Genomic DNA, 26,488 nt, shown 5'->3' on the forward strand with positions numbered 1-26,488 from the left:
AAGTTGTGAACTATATATTTCACCTTTAATAATTTTAGACTGTGACTGCATGAAGTATTTAAATTATTTCTTTTATATTTCCTAAAGAAAATTAGATTCATATAATATAAAAAACCTACCACTGGGATAGGAATCAATTAGTTGTAGCCTACTAGTTTTAGTACAGGCACTCACTGTTGTTGAACTCTGTTCTTCCTTGAAAGTGTAGGTCTAAATGACCTCCTGGCTATAAAAAGTACAGTTCATAAACCTGTTAGATTTATATCCTCATCTCTAAAATGGGTTTACTTGTTTAACTAATGAAATTACTGTGAGGCCTAGAAATTATACAAGGAGAATAGTTGCCTCAATGATGAACTATGCTAAATTATATCAAGTAGAAGAATAAATGCCTTCTGTATAGAATAATCTGAGACCATTATTAATTGTCAATTTAAAAGATTGAATTATTTCTTGTATATTCTCATGTATGACTTGCATTTGGTTCTTTTGTAGTATTATTTTTGGTACACATATTTTGCAAAGAAAATGTGTAAAAAGAATGTGAGCACTTTTAAAGTTATTAACATATGTAACTATTATTGCTAAATTAATTAATATTTCACAATTGGGTAAAATGCAATTTTCATGCTGGTATATAAGTTGCATCTGCAGAATTCTTAATATATTCAATTACATGTGTTTTTCAGGTAATTGCATGGTGAGAAATGGGAAGTTAGCTAGGCTGTACCTGATCTGTATGCATACATACAAAATTGAAAGATAAGATTCAGATGCACATTGGTCTATTTCAGTGCAGGCATATCTATTTCTTTGAAGATACCTCAATGAGAGTCAGTTTTATTTCCTCTGGTATTCTGCTTTACCATTTTGTTCTTTGTCTGTCATGTCTAATTTCCCAGAGATAGAATAAATTAGCAACCTTGACCATTATTTTTTTTTATTATTTCTTGGTTTCCTCCTAGAAAGTACATTGAGTATTTAAGAAGCCTTTTTAAAATACCAACACTTTAATAGATGGATACAAATCATATTTTTACAGATGAAGCATTAGATTGGATTTTGTGAATATTGATCATTTCTTATTATGTGTTAGATATTTTTCTAAAAACAAAAGATACTAAAACAGTGCTTGTTTGTGAAACTTTCCTTGTTGGGTGAGTTTCTGATCACTCAACAACCTTCCATTTTGCCAATGAGAGAAATGAAATGCATTAGAATGATATGGGTAAATTTGCACATTTAGTTCATTAATGGAGCTAGGAAGACATTGAATGTATGCTGACTTTCATTCAAATTACAACATGCTGTCTCTACGTTACTAATTATGGAGGGGAAAAGTACATAGACTGCATTTTCCTTTAATTCTACCAAATCTCTATGGAATTTCTTTTTTAAATGAGGTTAATGATAGGAATGTCACTGGGTTAATGAAAGGGAAAGCTACTGCACATATTGTTTCAAATTCACTTTAGATTGTAAATGCTGCATGGCATTTGAGAGTAGAACCTGACTGTATGCTTAAAATACACTGTCAAGATAAGAGATGTCAATTATCTGGTTAATTTGTTAAAGTGGACAGCCAGTCAAGCCCCAACATAAACCCTCTTTAGTTTGTATGATCTAAGTTAACTGTGGACATAGTCAAAATTGATTTGTTAATTGCTAACTTTCCCTTCTGTTTGGTTCCTACAGACTTCTGTTGAAAAAAAGGATTATTTTTACTATAATGTGTGCCTTGGCATCCTTAATCCCTAAATCAATGTCTGAAATCTTGAGATTTATTTACAAAATATAATTGACCCTTGAAGAAAAAGAGCCTGATATATAGCTAGTTTTAAAACAACTACTTAGTGCTAAGGCTGTTAGAAGAATTTTACCATTAACCCATTTAGTTTAGTTAGATAGGTAATAAAATTCCATTTTAAAAATGAGGAAAATAAAGTGGTTAAATAAATTAACCAAGGTTATATACTTAGGAGGTGGTAAACCCAGGATATAAAAAGCATGTTGTATATCTTTACGTAAAATGGGTGACTAAGGCTCAGTATAAAATTTCGTATGATTAATAAATGTTGCTATGTGTAACTTTAATTTACTATAATTAATATTCAGAATAATATTTATGAAAAATATGAAATGTATAGAATGTGATATGAAATTGCACAATCCTTATATGAAGTAGTAAATAGCTAGAACCTTGAGCCAGAAAAATTGATGACGACTTTAGGGAAGTAAATCTGCACTTTGGGCTCATGAATTACAAAACAGAGCTGGTAACTCTGGAATAATATTCTGGATAGCAGTTGGACTTGAATAGTTATGCATTATTATCTACAATTTGTAGTGTATATCTTAAATTTAATTATTTTAAGTTGTAAAGAAAGACCCTCTTTAGTATCTAATTGTACCATAATAGATATGATATATTATCATAATAGACAATGATTTATCTATTTTTAGGAATTATAGTCTTATTGTCCACATATCAGTATACTGTCCATGTGCATTAACATGTTTTATTGTCAGATGTTTGAGCCAGATCTCAAAACTTTGTTGATCAAAATTTCTTCCTGGCTTATAAATTTTCCTATGAACAGAAACATGAATATATTCCTAAAAGACACCTTAATATGTCACATCTTAATATAAAGTTTCAGTGATCCCTCATTCCTACAAAATAAAATTTAGTCTTACAAATTATATTTTCAGTTTCATTCCCCCTATTTCCTTTTATTTCTAACATCTGGTCAAAATGGATAGGGAAATATTATTAAACATATCCCACCATTTTCTCCTGCCTATGCCATGGGATTTTACATTACTAATTCCAAACAGATGTAGATATATATTCTTATATTTTAAATTTAAGTTCCAAATACCCTGTTCTTCGAAGTCTAACAGATGTAGATAATCTTCCCATTCCTAGTATTTCAGTCAGAGAATAAAGTATATTTCTACCCAGATTCTGCTTCAGAAATTTCTCTTCTGTGGTACTTTTACCTTCCCATGGATGTGTTGTAATTTCTATATATGCTTTGTTACCCTCACAAGAGTAAGGCAGGAACATTGTTTTCAAATGTTTAAAAAAATCATTATCCCCAGTTCTTATTCCACACTACATTGTCTATCATCTTTGTATTAGAAGAGTTTAACAATAAACAACTCTTAACTATCATAGACTAGCAGTCACGCTTCCATTGATGAGGCTGGGAGTCTGAGAAGCAAAGTGATTTACTTAAGGTTATAACAAGGACTTAGATTTGGCATCACTAAATATAATGACACTACCCACAAGGCTTTAGTCTGTAACGTTGAGTGGGAGAATAACTCAGACCTCAGTTGGTGTTGGAGAGAAATGGTCAGTGGTGGACATGGAAAGAACACAACAGATGTTTCTATGGCATTGCTCATCCTCAGCCTCCTTTGGATGAATTCTTGGTTGTAGGTAGTGCATTCAGTTTGGAGGAAGGTTATCTATAATAAAACACAGAGGAGCCAGAAGAACTAGAAAGGATGCTGGGGTTCCCAACAAGGAACTGAAATTGAAGAGATATTTTCCATAACATGCCAAACTCTCTTCCTCTTGGCCCCTGACTGCCTATTTTTCCCTCTGCCTCAAGGTCTCCCCCTTTTCCACCATTCAGCTTTTAACTCCCCAAAGAAATGTAAGTAATTTCCTGTGACATCATCTTCATGCAACCCAGCTTTCAATGAAATCTTTTATGATTTACTTGTATAGATATGAACTACTTTTCATAAATGAAATACATGCTTGTCAAGGGCAAGGGTTCTATCCTGAACAGTCTCATATATCCAAGAACCCAATAAACCATAGGAGCCATTCAGTAAATAAATACCTGTCATTTATTTGAAAGGTAGAGAAAAAAATCAAGTGATGCCCCCAAGGTACACATGAGCTTTCTCTTGCTGAGCTATTGTGACTAAAAGCTCATGGTCTTTTATTTAGGCTTATGGCATGATAAAAAGGGATTCCTATAACTCTGTCTGCTATGGTAACATGTCCTCACCTAAGGTTGAGATCTAATGATTCAAGAGTCTGCCAGAAACTCCAACCTCTGGATTATGATGCTAAGTGTCTCCTTATCCGACGCTGCTGATACCTACAAATCAAGGAGATGAGCAGACATGGCCTTAAACACACTGAGATCTCTCAGCTCTTGCTAGAGAAACTAAGGATAGAAATGGAAAGGTCCTTTGTAGAAAAGTAAGACTTCACTTAACCATACCATCCCATAATGAGCTCTTCATCCCCTGAAATTAATACTTTATTGTAGTAAGCAATATTTCCATATAATTGTTTGCATTTCTTTAAAATGTGTATATGTTTACTAAATGCAGATTGATCGATCTTCTTGCATTTCAAATGAGACTTGTGTAAAACAGAAAGGATATGCAAGATTAGGAACCACAGAACAAAAAGGAGGCACCAAAAGAAAGTTTACTGAGGGGGTGCTCCCAGGCTAGGTTCACCTGTCCACGAATGGGTGAGGTCCAGGGGGCAGTTGTGGGCAGGAAAGGTGAGAACAATACCAATAAGGGAAACCAGAGGTAGGAGGCCATACAAATTTCAGCTGCAGACAGCAGGTTGGCTGAGCAGAGTTCAGGGGCATGGTGTTGGCCTCGGGTTGGTCAGGGCTGATGTGAGTTTCAAGGGTGACTTCTTCAGCTGGCCACAAGTGTCATGATTGGCATTCATTCTCATGTCAGCTTCTGATTGACCATTTCAGGTCTCAGTCAGGTGCAAAGACCCCACCCACAGTCCCCATGAAAAGGGATAGGGAGGGAAGGATGCAGACCCCACAACTTGTTTCTGCACTGTCCAGAGTCCACACAGGAAGGGATGAAGTGACTCCTCTGAAAGAAAATGCAAGGTGACCTCCTCAGACTCGAGACCCAGTCCTCATCATCCAGCCTAAGCCTTGACTTAATGACTAAGTGAGACAAAGAAAATGTCTGTTGGATAAGCTATCATTCTAATCTAAAGTCATGGCCCTAAATGGCAAACACATGCCAAAATATTAGAATATGATTAAAGGAGGACATATTCAAATACTGAAATTAATTCAGTGAGTTAGCTCATTTTGAAACAGAACTCAGTAAGCAGGACAATATGTAGTCATTGACTGAATAGAACAGTAAAACTAGTTCAAATCCAGAATCAGAACAGCTTGTATAATGTGAGCACATCAGAGTTTTTAAAAATTCCCCCACATCAGAGTAAAAAATTCCTATCCCCAGAAAACTAAGTAATATTATTCCAATATTTATTTGGAGCATTATTTTAATTTTCAAACATCATTTCCTCATTTAAAGCAAACCAAAAAATAAATATAAAACTCTTATGAATTCATTAAATACCACAGAAATCTTATATTAATTTCCAGAAAAATCATTAGTTGGTAAATATAACTATTTGATAAACCTAGCTTATTTTGTGGATTAAGAACTTGTAAGTATTAAGGAATGAATACATATAGGACCAAATGAATACATTCTAAGTACAATTTTTAGGTTTTTTTTTTTTGGCTTTTTATACCTCTTTAGCATAAATCCAGTTCTAAAATAGAAGGGAATTCTTTCTCTGCTTTGTATTCTGTGAGATTAATATATGAAAATGTTTACATATTTTGGACAGACTCATAAAGTTGTAGATCTGAGGCGGATTAGCTCACAGTATAAAGTTGCTAAAGTGAAATACTCTAGATTTTTCCCAATATTATTGGTAGAATGGGAAGAGACTGTGAGATGGTAAAAGTGGACAAATTTAAGTCTGATATTTTCTCCTACAAAATTTCCTTCAATATATAAGGGCTGCTGCAACTTTGTCTTCTTGTGTCTGTTAGTGGCCACCAAAGATGATTTCCAGTTCTTCATCTTGCCTAAAACAATGTGTGTGTGTGTGTGTGTGTGTGTGTGTGTGTGTATGTTGGGGAGGGTGTCTGTATTTTCAAGTGTTTTAATACCCTTATTCCTACCCAACACACTATTGTTAGTCTTTAGAATAGCCCTTTTCTTCACTAGTTAAATTTTGATCCTTTATCACTGTGTTCACTTAAATAATTCTAGTGTTGTTCTCTTTAGTTGGGTTCCTATAGTCAATCTTCAATCTATTATGAAAAAATTCACCATAAAATGATAACCAGAAACTTTACTGAGCTCAGAATTAAGGAACTGGAGTTCAAATCTCATTGTCATCATTGTTTGTACTCAGAAAATTCCCTTTAATATATTTAAGATTCAGTTTCATACTCAAAACTATCATTTGGCCAGCATGTCAAACACATGATGAAAGACTAGATGGTTGCTAAAATTCCTTAAAATTCTGAAATTTCAGAACTTTTGATTCTATCAACAGCAAAATATAATATTCACTTGACAAAATAAAATATAAGCATAAAAGAACAAACAGAAAATACAAATAGAAATTAAATAAAAGATTATAGTCATAGAAAAAGGAAAAAAACTATAAAAGTAAAATTTTTCATAAAATGGATAAGGGTAGTAATTGAAGAGAAACTAAATGGAAAATCAGGAAATAGAGAAATTAGAATGTCCTCTAAGGATTAATTAATACAACATTGTCTAAATAATGTTATCTTCACTTCCATAAAATCATTTCTATGCAGCACTTGCCTGATCTTGTTCATTAGAAACCATGTGGCCATAGTTCTGTGAGATGTTTTTAAAAATCTTTGATGTATTAAGAAAAAAAATATGGTTACCAGTGGAACTGTCAATGTCCGGACAAAATCTTGGATTATAACCCAGCTTCTCAGGTAAAATATAATTCAGAATTAACACAAACTGCCTTTGACTTTCTAAATTGATGATACACAATTGATGATACATCACAGTATCAACCTGTACAGTAGAACAACACAATGCAGTTGTCATCCAGGTAAGACTACAGTCTAAACACAGGCTTAAAACTTACTAATTAGGCAAATATGGGACCAATACTCAAACTGTGTGAATGACAGTTGCTTTATCAGAAATTAACAGGATATAATAACACAGGTACTTTCAAAGTGCTTATAAGACAACTTTAGGAAACAAGTGTTAACTGCATGTGGTGTCTTTCCCAGACTAGAATACTAAACAAATCCTTTTACTTTCACTCTCCACTTGGTTAATAGACATTTTTTACTTAAAATCTATAAATATATACCTTCTTAATGAGTCATCTTTAGAAATTTCTTTCACTATTAAAAACAGTAAAATATATATTTAATCAAAAACAGAAATATAAAATATTAAAAGTTTATGACTCTGAAGTTTTGTTATAAAATATTCCTCCAGGCCCCTACTTGGAGAAATTTTTAGAATTAATATTAATTGTATTTCTGAAAGGTAAGTAATGAATGCATTAACTCCTATGTCTCCCACTTTGTACATATCAAATGCAAGAAATAAACATGGGAATTATAAAAGTTTGATACTTAAAAGTAAATCATTGGTCCCATAAGCATAATCCTTACTAAAAGCTACAAAAAGGAAAGAAAACCTTATCATTGTCACATAAAGTAGCATAAAGATATAAGTGTTAAACAAGGGGAGACATGATGGTGGATTAACAAGAAGTGGCTTTTCTCACAACTCTACCACATGGGACTCAGAAAGTGAGAAAACTGTTTCTCTCTGAGGTGCATGATAAAATCATGCACTGATACTCAATATTGGACAGAGAACCTTGAAAACTGGGGAATTTGGGATGTATCAGACAAAGATGAGAAACAGAACTGGAGCTTAGGTTTTGATGTGAGTGGGAGAAATTAGTACATGAGGACAGAAAAGACTGAAAAGTGCTGCAGACAACATGCTAGAGTTGTGGCTCAGTGGTAGAGTGTTTGTCCAGCACACATGAGGCATGGGTTCAATCCTCAGCACCATGTAAAAATAAAATAAAGATACTGTGTCCACCTAAAACTAAAAAATTATAATAATAATAAGAAAAAATGCTACAGACAGTCTTGGAATGCAGAATCTGGGACCAGAGGGTCAAGCCTGCCCTGGGCAGACTCAAGCTATTCTACTCATTAAACTGTGGCATGAAAGTCACCCCCAGTCTGCCTGCTATGTACAGGGAGCTGAAGCTGAAGACATATTTAAATATCTGCACTGCAGGGGCACCAACTTAAACTGGGAACTTAGATCCATGTTTTGAGGCTCAGTGTGATACATAAATCTGGAAGACATCAACCACAATACCTAAACTGAGCCTAGAAAATCAGGAGAATTTCTGACATGGACAGTATTTTTCCTGGGGTTAATGCAAGTCAGATAGGCCAAAAACAGCTTGTCTTCCTGTCTTCCCTTGACACACCAGTAACCAAGACCAGTGGCAGTGGCTTCAAAATATTAATGAGCAGGAGTGATTAAGCTTGGTGCTTGGGGGCAGACCTTCGGAGGTCAGAAAGAACAGTACCCTGGAAAAACATAAATGGTAAAAGACTGGATTACCTGGCTCATGAATGCAGCCCTGGGAAGAAGGGTGGAGTAAAGTCCTTGGTGTGCTTTGATTTATTTATGCTCAGTAACTCCCCATGCAATGAAATACCTGAGGCAAAGACTGGACCTCACTGCCTCCCCTGAGAACATCTTGTATAACCTACACTGGGGATGGAGCTAAGAGCACCTCCCACAGCTCCCCATACCATCCCATGGAGAATGGAAACTGAGATATGGAAAGACACTTTGGAACAAACAGCAAGCACATAATCTTTGTATGAATCCTGTTTTTTTTTTTTAGTTTTTCTATATGTATTAATGGTTACATGATGAACATTTACACACTTGTACATGTACATATTTGTTTATGCTTTCTCATTTGCATCATTCTTAAACAGTTACTTTTCCTTACTCTGTTGTTTAGGATTAAAGTTGTCAATTAGCATTTTTTGGATTGACTTTGTATTCTGTTTCAAACCTTTTGTTTGTTTATTTATTTGTTTTTATTTCTCTTACAAACAGTCAAATTCCATTATTCTCTCTTTACTCTTTATTTCTTTTAGTTTTTTCTCCTTCTTCCTCATAAACAATACATCCTATATCACCTCTGCATCTGCCTTATTCACATCTTGAAACTGCTAATCCTTTTCTATCACCATTGCTTTTTCCTCATAGTGAACCCTATTTTTACTTTTTTCCAGCACTCTTGGTTTATAAAACTCCACACACCACCACTAATGCTAAAGCAACAATTAATACAACTGAAGCCATAGGAAACACCTATTCTTTTATTTTATGAAAGATATAATTCATGATTACTTACTGTCTTTACTGATATAAATTGATACATTTCTGTTTATTGTGCCAATTAACTTTGTTTGAAATAAAAATTAAGAATGCATTTTAGTTCTATATATTTTATGCATAGCTGGTTGCAATTATTTGGCTCCCCTCCAATCTGTGAGCCACAGACATCTACAGGATCACTAGAAATGCACAGAATAGAAGTTCTGTTGCTATAGATCCCTTTAGATGCATGAGTATACACACAAAAAATATCAACAAGCAAGGGAACAAAGCATCCCAAACAAAGCAGAATGACTCAACAGCAAATTCCACAAAAAACACAGTGAAGAAAACATCAGAGAAGAAATTTTGAAAGTTTAGATGTCAACTGACCTATTAGATAAAATATAATGTAAAAAGTAAAATCACAGAGAAGAAACAAAAAGTAAAATATCAATAAGGAAATAGAAGTTCTAAAGGAGAATCAGTCAGAAATTCTCAAAATGCAGAAATCAATAAACCAAATTAAAAATGCAATGCAAAGCATCACCAATAGACTAGATGACTTAAAGGACAAATGTTCAGAAATGTTTATAGCATTGAGCACATACAGTAAAAGAATAGAAAGTTACTGAATAAAATAATCTAACATTTCATGTTAGGGACCTAGAGAAAACACTAAAATAAGCAAAAGAAAGAAAATAATAAAAATCAAAAATGAAATTCTTAAAATCAAGATGTAAAAATTGAAAAAGAAATGAATTAAAATTTTTAAAAAATGATAAATTTTAGCCAAGCTAACAGAGATAGAAAAATGCAAAGTACCAAATCCTATGGTGAAAATGGAAATATCAACACAGACATTACTGAAACAGTGCTATTTTTCAAAATGTATACCCCAATAAGCTTGAAAATCTTAAAGACATCAGTAAATTTTGGAGACATCATCTACCCAAATTGAACCAGAAGTATATAGAAAATTTAAACAGATCAAAATTACAAATAATGAGAATAAAGAAGTCATCAAGAACCTAGCAAAAAAGAAAAGCCTAGGAGCAGATGGATGCTCAGCCAATTTCTACCAAACCTCTAAAGAAGAACCAATACCAATCCTCCTCAAATTATTTCATGAAATTGAAAAAGAGGGAACTCTTCAAATATACTAAATGAAGTCTATCTCACACTGATACCAAATCCAGACAAAGATACATCAAAAAAAGAAAAATTCAGACTAATATCCTTGATAAGCATTAATGCAAAAATCCTCAATAAAATACTGTTAAATCTCATACAAACATATATTTAAAAAAAATAGTGCATCATGACCAAGTGGGTTTCATCCCAGGAATGCAACATTGATTCAACAAATGGGAATCATTAAATGTAATTCATCACACAATTAGACACAGAGATAAGAACACATGATTATCAAAATAGATGCAGAAACTATTTTTGACATAATACCACATCCATTCATGCTTTAAACACTAGAAAAAACAGGAATGAAGGAATAATACCTTAACATTGTAAAAGCTATACATGACAAACCCAAGGCTAACATAATTCTAAATGGAGAAAAACTAGAGAATTTCTTCTAAAAACTGGAATGAGACAGGGATGCCCACTTTCACTACTTCTATTAGTACACAAAGCAACACTTAGAAAATACAAAGTGTAGAGATAATACCCTGCAATCTATCAGATCATTATAGAATAAAACACCAGGAGACAAAATTCACTACTGTATATATACAGAGCTTAACAAATCAGTTTCTTTAATCTCTAGCCAGAGCAATTTGACAAAGGAATGTAATTAAAGGGATATGAATAGGAAAAGAAGGGCTAAAACTAGCTCCATTTGAAGAGATTATCCTGTAATTAGAAGACCACCCACCCCCCAAAAAAAATCACTAGAAAACTTCTAAAACACAAATGAATTTATCAAATTGCAGGATACAAAAGTAACATTCAAAAATAAATTTTGTTTCTATACTCCCATAAAGAATGAGCTAAAAGATAAATTAGGAAAATTATCTTATTCACAATAGCATACAAACACTTGAGAAACAATCTACCAAAAGAAATAAGAGACCTCTACAATTAAAAATTACAGAACCCTAAAGAAATATATTGAGGAAGACCATGGGAGATGGAAAAAATTCCATGTTATTGGATAGGCAGAATTAATATTGTCAAAATGACAATACTACTGAAAGTGCTATAAAATTTCAATGCAATTCCCTTCCAGAGCCCAAAGATGTTCTTCACAGAAACAGAAAAATCAATCATGAAATTCACTTAGATAAACAAGAGATCCAGAATACTCAAAACAATACCTAGCAAGAAAAATGAAGCAGGAGGCATCACAATATCAGACTTCAAATTGTACTACAGAGCTATAAAGACAAAACAGTATGGTATTGGTAAAAAAATAGGTAAGACAACCAATGAAACAGAAGACAGAGACAAACCCACATAAATACAATTACCTCATACTAGACAAAGTCACAAATATAATATGCTGGTTAGAAGATAGCCTCTTCTACAAATGGTGCTGAGAAAATTGTAAATCCATATGTAGCAGAATTACATTGAACCCTTATCCTCTCACCATGCACAAAACTCAACTCAAAGTGGATCAATGACTTAGGTATTAGACCATAATCCCTGCACCTGATGAAAGAAAATGTAGGCCGAAAACTACAACATATCAGCTCAGGAACTGACTTCTTAATAACATATCTAAAGCACAAGAGGTTGTTGTTGGGCTTGAACTTGAATCTACTTGGAGGAATGCCTATCTTTCTCATTGTGCAGCAGGAAAGTCCTAACATACAACACTATGTTTTGGAACTGTTGTCTGAACACTGCAAGCACCATTTCCCTGCTCTTTTGAAAAGAAGTTACTCCCCAGTTGGTACAAGCCACTTCCTGGACTCTTGGTGTCAGGACTCCTGTAATATAATATGTTGTGTATCACCTCTGGCCTATCATGACTGTTATATGTAAATTTGCATAAAGCCACTATAAAAGCTATTTTGCTGCATAATATAGCAAAAATAATTATCTGCAACTGTCTTTGGAGGGGTTTCTTTGTGACCTTAAACTCCCAACATTAGATGCTAGAAGGCTGTGCCTCTCAGCATAAGGTAAAATCAATTATCAATAAATGGTACTGCAGCAAAATAAGAAGCTTTTTCACTACAAAGAAAAATACCAAGGATATGAAAAGGGAGCCAGAAAAATAAGAAAAATGACTTTGCCACTTGCATCTCAGAAAAAGCATTAACTTCCAGGACAGAGAAAGAACTGATGATGATAATAACAACAACAACAACTTAAAAATAATAATGACACCATCACCCACCACCACCAATTTAATAAATGAGCAAAGAAATTCAACAGGCACTTCACAGAAGAAATACAGATGGTCAAGAAATATATATAAAAAAAAATCTGCAGAAATTAGAGGAAAGCAGTAAACAGATCAGGGACAGAAAGCTTACAAAGACACTCCAGTTTAGGAGACAGCAAATATGCTCATCTCTTACTTCCAGCTACTTTTTCTACCTTATGTGTGGTACAAACAAAACTTTACCTCCCCTAGGGACAAAAGTGTTTAAAGATGACAACCTTCTGAGTTTATACACTTTTATCCATACCACATTGTCATGGGGAAATGTAAAAAGAATCACTAGAGAGGTAGCAGCAAATTGTTATGTAGTAATAGCTGATAAGATAAAATATTTAAATACACCATGAACTCACTCATGCTTTCAGAATGAGCCAACCATTATCTCTCCATATAGGAGAAGAAATTCCTCCCCACTTCATTAAAACTATAAAACAGGGGTACCCCAGTCATTGGCTGGTCGCAGGCCGCCTCCCAGCCGCCAGGTCCGCTAGCTGGATGCCGACCAAGGGAGGCGGCCCTCCACGAGGGCTCCGGACTGAGCTGGCGATGTTGTTTCCACTTCTGCTGCACAGCCGTTGACTTGAGTAGATTACAGCTCCGGTGGGCAAGGAAGGGACCCTCGCCGATGTCGGGAACCCAGTGGAAGGGGATGAGGGATCCAAAGATTGAGCTGAAAGATGGGAAGACTGAGACGCCCCGCTTCTCCAGCTGGAAGGTCTGGGCAGAGACCGAAGTTCCCCTGGAGGTCTCCAGATCCAGCTAGTCTCCCGGCGCTACTAATTTTGACAAGCCTTCGTATTGCAACTACGACAGCCCTTATTGTCTTTTAGGGAAAACAAGATAAAGAAACTGAGGAAGAGAGCACTAAGTAACTTGATCAAGGCCACAGCTGGTGACATACTCTCAAGAAACATAGGAAAAGTTACTAGTTTTTCAGCTTATTCCCTCACATTTTTATCTATTTCAAAGCATGTAATCTAAAGGGCAAAACATTAAGCCTCAATGTTACTATTCACAATAATAACATGGAAGTTAAAACGGATTAAAAAAAAACTATAAAACAAAACAATATAACAAACAAACAAAAACAATGTGAATCTTGTGGCATTTACTCTGAGAGAATCTACTGGTAGGGCAGAGGAAAATGCTAAGTGGTAATGTATTGCATAGAATGAATGAGCTCTGACTTCAATCCCCAACAGTGAAATAAATGATGATGATGATGGTGAAAATGATGGTGATGATGATTACTACTTGATGATGATGATGATGGTGATGATTTTTAAAAGAATTTTACTGTTAAAATTATATAGACTGAGTTTATATTCACCACTCAAAAGAAGAGAATTATTTAAATTCATGCATTCTATTCACATTCTAATCTTTTTTCCAATGCCAAGGTAGATGTAAAAGACCTTTTGATGACAATTTTATAAACCATGACTTTTTAAAAAAATATTTCTTTAGTTGTAGTTGGACAAAATTCCTTTATTTTATTTGTTTTTATGTGGTGCTGAGGTATTTATCCTGCATCTCCCATGTGCTAGGTAAGCACTGCACTGCTGATCCACAAACCAATCCCAAATTATGATTTCTTGAGACTGTTAAATTCCACTGAGAAGAGATTATTTGATCCCAGCAGAGCAGTATGGTCCAATTAGTACTGTGTTATACAATATAATGTCAATTTTCTCAATCCTCCTCATAAGTGTAAGATGTTTATAGATTCCACACTTCTTCAGCATGCAATCTATATGCTCTCATGTCCTATACTGATGAAAAAAGTAGTAAAAACGAAAGACAACAGCTTTAAATGTAGCCCACTCTCAGAGAATATGCCTCAATTTTATGATGTTATGGGTTCAATCACTGGCACCACAAAAGCATTGAGATCTATTTTTTCAAGTATATTTTTTCAATTCCTGTTTAATTTTGACCTGAATAATTAATAAACCTTTATATGTATTCATAATTCTTTTTCTCATTTGTATTTTTTTTGGGGGGGACTGGGGATTGAACTCATGGATACCTGACCACTGAGCCACATCCCATTCCTGCTTTGTATTTTATTTAGAGAAAGGATCTCACTATGTTGCTTAGCACCTAGCCATTGCTGAGGCTGGCTTTGAACTCATTATTCTTCTGTCTCTGTCTCCAAAGCTTCTGGGATTATAGGTTTGTAACACTGAGCCCAGAGATTTCTAGCATTTTTGAAGCCACTTATTTTTCATGGATAAGTATTTGTACCAACCAATAAAGAAAAGTCCAGGACTAGATAAATTCTCTGGATATTCCTACAAAACCTCTAAAGAAGAACTAACACCAATACTTCTCAAATTAATCCATGAAATCAAAAAGGATGGAACACTTCCAAACTCATTCTATGAAGGAAGAATCACCCTGATACCAAAACCAGACAAAGTTATATCAAAGAAATAAAGCTTTAGACAAATATCCCTGATGAACACACATGCATAAACTCTTAAAAAATACTGAGAAAAACTACATGCAAAAACACATTTAGTAACATAGTGCACCATAATCAAGTGGGGTTCATCCCAGTGATACAGGTTGGTTCAACCTATTGAAATCAAAACTTAATTCATTAATACACTTTAAAAATCACATAATTATCTCAATAGTTCAAGAAGGAGCATTTGGCAGAATACAGCATCCATTCATGCTCAAAATTGTAGTAAAACTAGGGATAATAGAAACATAACTGAACATTTAAAAAGCTTTATACCCCAAAACCCAAGACTAACATCATTCCAAATGGGAAAAAAATGAAGCATTCTTTCTAAAAACTAGAACAAGACATGTGTGCCCTCTTTCACCACTTATATTCAACTTATGAATATTGAATTTCTAAACAGCACAATTTGGAAAAAGAAATTAAACAGATACTAATAGAAAAAGAAGAGCTCAAAATATCCCTCTTTTCTGACAAGAAGATTCTATATGTAGAAGACCCAAAAACTACACCACAAAACTTCTAGAACTCATAAACGCACTCAGCATAGTAGCAGGATATAGAATTAACACCAATAAATCAATTATGATTCTGTACACAAATTATACATCAGCTGATAAATCATAATGGACTCAAAAAATTAAAAAAAATAAAATAATTGGGAAACAATCTAAGAAATGAAAGACCTCTATTATGAAAATTACCAAACACTAAAGAAAAAAATTGAAGAAGACCTTGGAAGATGGAAGATTTCCAATATTCATGGATTGGCAGAATCAATGTTACCAAAATTGCCATACTAACAAAATGCTATAGTTTTAATGAAATTCCTATTAAAATGTCGATGATATTTCACAAAGAAATAGAAAAAGCATTCATAAAATTCACTTGCAAAAACAAAAGGCCCAGAATATTCAAAACAATCCTTAGTGAAAAAAGTGAAGGAGGCAGCAGGCATCACAATATCCAATCTCAAATTACACTATAGTGCTACAAAAATGGCATGGTATTGGCACCAAAACAGGCAAAAAGCCCAATGTAACAGAGAATATATCACAGACACAAAAATCACATAAATACTGTTATCTAAAACAAGACCCAAAAAAAAGCACCAACAACATATATTGAAAGAAAAGACAGCCTCTGAAACAAACAGTACTGAGAAAACTGGAAATATGTATGTGGCATAATCAAATTGTACCCCTATCTCTATCCATGCACAAAACTCAACTCAAATAACATCAAGGACTTAGGCATTAGTCCAGACATCCTGTACCCACTAGAAGAAAATATAGGCCCAACTCTCCATCATGTTGGCTTAGGAAGTGACTTCCTCAACAAGACTTCTAAATAAAATTAAGAATCAATAAATGGGAAGGTAGCAAATAAAAAGCTTTCTCACAGCAATGAAAATTATCAAGAAAATGAACAGAGAGCCTACAAAATGGGAGAAAATCCTTACACCTGCACCTCAGAACATTATTCTTCTGGATATATAAAGAACTAAAAAAAAAAAAAAAACAGATCAGGAGGCTGAAACAGTAGGATCAAGAGTTTAAAGCCAATTTCAGCAATAGTGAGGCACTGAGTAACTCTGTGTCTAAATAAAATGCAAAAAAGAGCTGGGGCTGGGGCTCAGTGTCAGGGAACTTGCCTTGCAGGTGTGACAACCTGTGTTTGATCCTCAGCACTACATAAAAATAAATAAATAAATAATAAACAAGTAAATAAATACATTGTGCCCATCTACAATAAAAATAAAATAAAATAAAATGCAAAACATACAGCTAGAGATGTGGCTCAGTCGTTGAATGCCCTTCTGAGTTGAATCCCCAGTACTTGCCCCCATGGAAAAAAAATCAAAATCAAAAAACATACACACACACACACACACACACACATACACAAGTAACCCAATATAGTTAATACTCTCTTCTAGTGGGCACAGGATGCCAATGAATATGCAAAGGGTGTGAAATTGGTAGTTCACAGAACAAGAAATACAATTGGTCAACAAATATATTTTAAAAATGCTCAATATCTCTAACAATTAGAAAAATACAAATTAAAACTACATTGTGATACCATTATTTGTCCAGTCAAAATGGCAATTACCAAGAATACAAGTAACAATAAATGCTGGACAGGATTTGAGAAAAAAATTACACTCATACATTGCTAGTGAGACTAAAAATTGATGCAAGCACTCTGGAAAATAGTACGGAGATTCCTCAGAAAATTTGGAATGGAAACACCATCAACCAGTTATCAACCCAGTGGATTCTTGATTTTATTTGTTACAATTTAGAAGTCTTGTTGAGGAAATCAGTTCCTAGGCTGACATGATGAAGAGTTGGGCCTACATATATAACCAAAGGACTTAAAATCAACATATTACAGTGACACAGTCACATCAATGTGTACATCAGCCCAATTCACAATAGTTAAAGTATGGAAACAACCTACGTTCCCTTCAACAGATGAAAGGTTAAAGAAAATGTGATACATATACACAATGGAGTATTTCTCATCCATAAATAATGAAATTTATGGCATTTGCTGTTAAATGGATGGAACTTGAGACTGTTATACTAAGCAAAATAAGCCAATACCAAAAATCCAAAGGCCAAATGTTCTCTCTGATTCTAAATAGAATAAGTTATAGCACATGTATCTACAGAATACACTCTACTGTTATATATATCTAAAAATTGAAATAAAACCTGGTGCTGAAAAAAATTAAAAATAAGAAGAGAGATAAAAAGCTTTCATCTAACACACCCATTTAGTAATGGATAGAGAGGACTAAAAATCAGTGGTCTGGACACCCTAAAGCAAGACTAGAAACAAATGAAGCAACTCTTATTGAATTATACAGGAATGAGATCTTCATTCATGCAGGTCCTCAGCCTAGGTCTCTCCCATATATTTTCAGACAGCATATTATTGACAAGTATGGAGGAACCACCACAGAAAATGCATTTCAGATGCTCTACAGCCTATGTCACTATTTCACTAACATGACTCTATTCTCACAACACTGACACAGAAAATTGTTACTTTACAGTGCAAACTATTACAACTCATGAGTCACAGATAAGACACAGGAAACTATAATACAGACACAATCTGGAAAAGAATTCAACATTACACATTTAACCAATAGCACAGAAAAAGCTATTTCCTAAGCAGACACTCAAGTAAATTTGGAAAAGATATATATATCTGAATATATACAAATTTCAATATAGAAATATAAGAAAGATAAAAAACAAGGTATCACAACTATTTTATAGTTCATAACTCTAGAAACTATTTCCAAAGATAATTCAATAGACAAAAATGTCAGAAAAAAATTTCAAAAAAAATTTAAAATAGTTAATTGTAATGGTGCAAATCTTGAGCATTTGTATGACAGTTGATCAAATGTAGTTAATTTCTAAAGGACTGTCCTGCTTCCAAGCTACTAAAAGTACTTTTTAACCTCTTTCCCCAAAATAACTTTTTAAATTTCTTTCATTTTGTCATAGTCAAAAAATACCAGTAGTCAGGGAAAACACAAACTGTGGCTGTTACTTAGGTGTAAATGATGTTACGTTCAGTCACAGTTTTAATTTGTTATTCTCTGCATCAGTGTATAGCAAAGAGCAGAAGAAATAAAATGTACTCATTACTGCCTAGTTTGAAGTAATTGTTAATATGTCACTCATCTGGTTAGTGGCTTTTGGAATAATTTCAGGGTTCAGAGTGTCAAATTACTCTCATCAAGCCTCCAAAGATATTTAAGAGAACCTTGAATATCTTAGGTTGGTAGTTCTAAAATGATAAAACTAGATTTTTAAAATTTTTAAATAAGTTTTTTGTTGTTAAAAAAAAGTAGTAGTTGAAATGTTTCTTGAATCTGTATTGCTTGATTTTGAATCTAGATGTGTGTGTTTTAAAATTGACCACTCACTTTCATGAAGAGTTGTTTTTATAGTTGGAGGACTATAGATGTGATATGGTGATCATCTTACTATTTTTTTGTTTTGCTTTTATATTGAAAACCAACAGCCCTACGTTTTGCATTTTAGTCTTCTTTTAAGCACTACTAAAAATAATGGTGTGCAACTGCTGTAACTTGCATTTACACATCAGTGCTGGTTCAGTGACATGGTTTTGTTGATTAGTATAAAGATGTGTTTCTCCTAAAGGAGGTGCTGCTTTTAGAATTATTCAGATAATTATTGTTTACAGAACAAAAGAGGTCATGGACAAAACCTGCCCCTTCCTGGTCACCATGTTCTTGTTTTCCATATCTTCTTCAATACCAAATGCTTTTGCAGGCATTTATTCCTTCAAGGAAATCTAATCTTAGGGTTAGTGTTAAAAGTTGTGGATTTCATTCAGTAACACATCTACTTTGAGTTTTTGTATCCTTTGTGAATGGATCTTTCCCTTTTGGGGGGGAGACCATTTGGGCCAGAATTTTGCTTAATTTTTGTCTTTGTTATGTTGCCTAAATAGTAGAAATGTCTTTGGGGGTGGTTAAAAGAGTTGATAATTAAAGTTCACAAAGAATAGTAGATTCCTTATATAGTTTTTTTGAGAAAAGAAATATACTGTTTATTATTCATCTGAGATATCAGGTGCACTTTTAAAAATTTAAACTCTCTAAACATCTCAATAGCATCTTACCAATTTGGTGGCAGCAAAAGAAACACTACCAAAGACAAATATTTTGAAAAACATTTACAAAAATACATTGCACAAAGTCATATCTGCATCTTTAAAAATAAATTAATATTCAAATGTCTCCTCCCCAACTCCCAAATTTAGTTTTATATAGGAAATTTGACTTATGTATATAACCTATAATATAGAAAACATCTGTACACATTTCACCCAACCAAGCTGCACAGGAGTAGTTTCCTTATATATTTTTGCACATTGTTGTTATAATATTTATGCATAAAGATGACTGAGTAACTGAAGTTTTAAATTGATTTTATTTTGTGCTGAAGTATTTCTGTGTTCTAGACTGACAATGAGCTCTTATACACTCTTGATCAGTAATAGCAATGGCAACAAAAATAGCGTGTGGAGCCATTGCCTGGCTTATTGACCTATTCACGGTGTAGAAGTTGGAATATGAAAATTTTCTTGTGTTTCACAAGTTGTGGTTTTAAGAAGCTCTTAATATGCAGTGTGTGTAGTTGACAATGTTCTGTGTGTTTCACTGTAGGATGTTAATTCATTGAGTGATTCATTGAGTTAATTCATTGAGTGATAGATTCATTGAGTGATATACAGAGCTTTTCTGTGGGACCTTCCCCTATTTAAGCAGATAAAAGATTTCAGTTTTGCTCAAATTTTGCTGACAGGACTAGTAATTTAGCAGAAGAAGAATCAGCAAACTAGTTTTGCTTGTCTTTTGAAGTTCTGTCCAGGAAACTGGATATTTAGAGAGGATACATTATATTAATTGAAAAAAATGTTAAAAGTACAAAACTAAGCTTAATATTAGTGTTTGTGTCAGCTTTATATAGCCTCAAGTACTGAAAATCATATCAAGTACAGTTTAATTTGTCACATAATTCATAATTCTCTGTAACTTTATTGTGTCTTAGGTTAGAACTGTAAAAATAGTGTATAAAATTAAATGAATGAAATAACAAATTATGGTAGGATTTATTTTTCCCCCTAGTGAGCATTGTCTGTGCAATAGAAAATATAAACTGGAATGGCTGGGAAGGAAATGTGTTACATGTTTTCAGACGCACTTGCTTTAACATGTGATGTGGACTAAGTATTGGAGTTGTACTGATGGCTGTGTGCATGCACTGAAAAAGTGACTCGGGTGTCTTCATGTTTAGTGCAGTTATTTTAATGGTCTGCTTAATGAAAAAACGTTGCTTCTTTTTGCTGATTTATACTGCAACAAGTTGTTATCTTTAAAAATAGGTGTCTTAAATAATTTTTAGCTTAAAAAATGACCTGCTGTATATCTGGTCCTGTGTCTGTCATTTTGGGGATAACAAGTAAATATAAGACTGTGAAGAGATAGATTGGTTTATTTATTTAAGCAAGGGAAATTTAAAAACAATGCATATATTGCATATTAAAACATGTGGAAGTGAAAATCAGAGAAGAAATGGGGCATGTCCGAGTTGGAATCAACCAGAGCATCCATAGTAGCCTGTTATGGCCTGAAGGCAGTGTAGATAGAATCTGTTGTAAAGCTTTGCTTCACCCAGCACCGTGTTCTTACCTTGGTGTGGTAACTGACCTCCCGACCTGCCTTCATTGCTGAACTGTTCTAACAGATAAGAACACAGGACTTTGGGCTCGCTCCCACCTCCCTCCCTCTCCTCTCCTTTTTTCTTGTGTGGAGAGCCTAGTGTCTCCATGGAGCCACACAGGTGGGCCCTGCTGACTCTCCAGCCTCCATCTCTCCCTTTCCTACATTCCTGCTGCTCAGAGTGGCCTTATGTAGAAGGTGAGACTTGAGCTGAGCAAAATGAATTTAGAGGAGTGGGAAAATGGAAGGCTGCGGCAGAGAGACTGTGCTCAGAGGCCAGCAGGTGCTGTCCCTGCAAGGGTGCTGGAGAGTCCTGAAATAAAGCCTGGGGAGATAGAAGTGGTGTGTTAGGATTAACGAGGGGTCTCTGGGAGCCACATGTGCCTTACAAGTGCTGCCAGGGATGCAGACATCATGGAACAGCGACAGGATCACTGACACTCTGTGAGGGCTGTGAGGAGACTGTCCAATTACATGACTTGGAAGAACAGAATTTTGTCATAGGAACTGTTTTATTTCTTTCACATGTCTTTCAGACTTGCTCACTCCTTTGCTACCCTCATGCCACCAATTAATCTAGGTCCTTCCTGCTTTGAAGCTAGATTACCACAATAGCCTCATAACTGAGCTCTCTGATAAGTTTCTCTCCCCTCCAATCCATCTTGCATACTTTTGACAGACTAATTTTGTAAGGGGCCAATTTGATCATTTTACTTCCTTGGTCAAAAATTGAAAAAGGCTTCCTTGGATGTATGCCATTAAATCCACACTCTTCTGCCTGCCTTTCAGTGTGCTTTATTATCTGCCTTTCCCCTCCCCTTGCAAACTTATTTTATGGTATTATCCCAGAAAACCTGTCAAAATGTCTCTTCTTTGGCTCTTCTGTATCCAGTGATTAGTCTATAAATTTACCATGACTTCCTATTACACAACTGGATCAAATAAGAGGTTTTTTTTTGTAGCTTCTCTTATTTCTTCACCAGCCACCTTTAAAGTCCAATCATCTTATACATTTTTCTGGAAGTCATTAGTTTGCATCGATCTGTTTTCCCTTTACTTGATTTATTTTCAGTTTCAATAAATTTAGTATCTGATGCACCAATAATTAGTTTTCATTTCTGAAACTGCACTCTGGGTCAAACACTATGTTCAATGTTTTACATTCAGAATTTATCTAATCTTTACACAATCCTAGGAGATAGAGACTTTTAATGCCTACCATTTTAGGATTAAAACCTTCAGATTCCTGAAACAATGATCCTAAGGATACACCATTTTAATTATGAAATTATTTCTTGTGCATAACTTAAATTTGTTATATTTAGTAAATAAAAATACAGGAAGTACAGCCAAAATTTAATGCCAGTTAAAAGAAAAAAGAAGTCTTTTGTTTGTTTGTTAAAAGGATCCCCCATGCAATATTTGAAATATACTAAAATATCATCCATTGTTTATCCAAAATTCAAAGTTAACTGATTTCTTATACTTTATTTGGCCACTAAATCAGATGTGGATCTCAAATACTTCTCATACCAATTAATATCTTTTCTATACAATATTAAGAATATGGATACTGGGGCTCCCTGGATACTGGGGCTCACTTCTCCCAGGTTCAGCTTATGCTTCTAGCTAAAGACAAATTAGAAGTTTGTACTCTGAGATTCCTCATAGTTTGCTTCAAGTACATAAATATTAGAAGTAAAATACTTGGAGAAAAAACTTAAGGAATGTTTAAAACAAGAACAAGATCTCTGAGACCAAACATAAATTAAAATGAAAATCTGTGACTGGGGTTAAGCCACATGACTACTAGACATGGTTCATAATAGAATGATGATTGGCACATGATAACAGTGAGACAGAGTCTGGGATCAGGTTCAGTATTTGCAACTTAAGTCTGATGTAGGTATTCCCCAATCATGAGAAGAAATTGACAATTTTGTTTTTTAAAAAGCCATATACTACAATAAGTATGTTGTAATGTAAACCTAAAGCTGCTGTTTCCATGAAATATCTGGGACCATATGGGAGAGAATACAAGAGGGTGTCAGCTAGAGACAACATGTAGAAAAGCAGTGTCTAGGACATAGCATTTGGTGGCTGGGTACATACATATTAGATAATCACTCTGGACTTATCACTTATATGGATAAGTGTATGTTTTGTTTTATCTAAGATTTTTTTTCACTTGAGCTTTTTGAATTACATTTCATTTTTTATTGCATATATTTGTGACTTTAGTTGCAATTAATAATCATTGATATACTCATATGGAAAAATAAAGGGTTAATATCCACTAAAAAAACAAAACAACAACAAAACAAACAAACAAAACAAAACAATATTTGTTTTGTTTTCCTGATAGCTCCTGAATGATTTGGGGGGAATTATTTCCTATTTGCTAGATTTACCTGTCCTTGGAGTTGGGCAGAAGCAGTATTAAAATTAGCAAGTCCTGAAACACTAAGGCTGGCAGTAAAAATGCTCTTTACATAATAATGTATTTTTTCCTAGTTCATCATTTGCCTTTTACAGTTTATATTTTTAAGAATTTTTATGTATTCAAACCTACTAGCTTTACTTTATGAGTCATACCTTTGGTGTTATGCTAACAAATTTCTTTCCTTCTGATTAATAATATGAAAATATTTTCCAGCCAGGTGCAGTGGCACATGCCAATAATCCCAGTGACTCTGGAGACTGAGACAGGAGGACCATGAGTTCAAAGCCAACCTCAGCAACTTAGGCCCTAAGCAACGTAAAACCCTATCTCAAAACAAAAAGTAAAAATTTCTGGGGATGTAGCTTAGTGGTTAGATGCTCCTGGGTTCAATCCCCAGTACTCAAAAGAAAAGAAAAAGAAAAAAGAAAATATTTTCTAGACCTTCTTTTTAGGCGGTTTGTTTTAAAAACAGGATTTAAGTCAGGAGTGATGGCACATGCCTGTAATCCCAGCAACTCACAAGGCTAGTGAGGAGGATCACAAGTTTAAGGTTAGCCTCAGATATTTAGTGAGGCCCTAGTTAACTTAGTGAGATTCTGTCTCAAAAAAAATAAATAAATAAAAAGGACTGGGATGTGGCTCAGTGATAAAGTGCCACAGGCTCAAACCCTGGTACTAAATTAATTAATTAATTGAATAAAACCAGGATTCAGATGGAAATAATTTTTATTTTGAAATGGGGTATTTTACCCCACATTGTAATCCATTTGTTCATTCATATATCTTTTCCCACTTGAAAATTCATCTATATGACATGTCAAATTTTTAAGGATATTTTGATTCTGGAGTCTAGCTTTTTCAAATGACTTGTTGAGTTTTTCCCAGGACATATTGGGCAGAATTATATTTTTTTATTCATTTAGCCATATATTTGTTATAATTGAAGCACTAAAACTTAAAATAAAAAGAATTTCCTTTTTTGGTACACAGTTCTATGAGATTTAGACATAAAACCTGGTAACCAATGCTATATTCAGTATACAGAACAATCCAACATATCAGAGGATTTTTTCACTCTGCCCTTTGTATGTTTAATTTGCATTTCCCTTATGACTAATGGTGTTGTACTTCTTTCCTTGGACTCATTTTCAATCCACATATTATCTTTTGTGAAGAATCTATACAATATTCTAGCCATTTTGCAAAGTAATTTATAAATGTCTTATTATGTCAGTTTGAAAACTTTAAAAAATATATTCGAGGTACAAATTTGTTGTATAACATTAGATTCAAAAGTATTTTCTCCCAGTCTGAGGCCTATCTTTTTATTCTCTTGATAATGTCCTTTACGGAGTGTGAACTTGTAATAAAATATGTTTTATCTACTTTTTCATTAATGGCTTTTGCTTTTGGTGTTATTCTAAAAATATTTTCCCTTAATGTAAGGCCCCAAAGATTTTCCTTTTTCAAAAAAATGTACATATTTATGTTTTAGTTCATTTTCAGTCAAATTTTGTGTATAATGTGAGGTGTATATTTTTTCCATATGGATGTTCTTTTGTTCCAGCATTATTTTTAAAAGACTCCCTTTCACCATTTAATTGGCCTTGCAATCTATATGTAGGTTCTTCTGCATTGGAAATAAGATTTGGAATTATTTAATCATCACCCTGCTTCTTAAAAAATTATTCAATTGTGATGAGAATTACATAAAATTACAGAAATTAGCTGAGAAAATTTACATTTTAAAAAAGAAATGCTTATATACGTTTATTAAATCTCATTCAGTCAAATTTTATGGTATTCTTCATATAGATCCTCAAACTGTCTTTGATGTCAATAATTATATTTGTTTTGCTATTGTGAATGTAATATATTTTATTATAGTCCATATGATTACTTCTGTTCTATAGTGAAATGGATTTTGTATGCTTGCTTTTACTCTCTCTACATTTTATAACTTATTATTTCTAAAAAGATAAAACATTTTTATTCATTTCCTTGGTTATTCCTGATATTCATTATATAATATACAAATAAAAATAATTTGTCTCTTCTTATTTAATGCTTATAATTTCCTTTGATTCTGATTGCAAAGGCTAGAAATTCCAGAATACTGAAGTCACACTTCCTCAACTCATTTTGATTGTAAGTAAGGATGTTAAATTTCTCTTAATGCTTATTTCACTGTTAAGTTCCTATATCATTTTAAGGAATTATCTTCTATTCATGATTTAATAAGTGTTTTACTTTTCTTTAATCAGGAATCAAGGCAAATCTTATCCAAAGCTTTTTATACACTGATAGAAAATTATACTTTCAGCAGTATCCAATAGATGTTATTTTATGTTATAGATATTTGGTGGTTATATGGGAACACAACTTCAATTTAAAACAGTCTTTCTAGGGGAAAATACTTTAAATTCCAAACAATAAATTGATACACAAATTATAAATTAGGATTGTTCATATGTATTCTTAAAGCAGAAACACTTCAAAGATTCACCTGTCTTTGTGTGTCTTTTATAATTATTTGTCATATTTCTCTGATATTATAACAGAGTGCTAGTACTGAGAAGAAATATGTGACATGCAGTATAGTTTATGTAGTTACCAGAA

The sequence above is a fragment of the Urocitellus parryii genome, unplaced genomic scaffold, assembly GCF_045843805.1.
Source record: "Urocitellus parryii isolate mUroPar1 unplaced genomic scaffold, mUroPar1.hap1 Scaffold_40, whole genome shotgun sequence".
In the NCBI taxonomy this organism is placed as follows: Eukaryota; Metazoa; Chordata; class Mammalia; order Rodentia; family Sciuridae; genus Urocitellus; species Urocitellus parryii.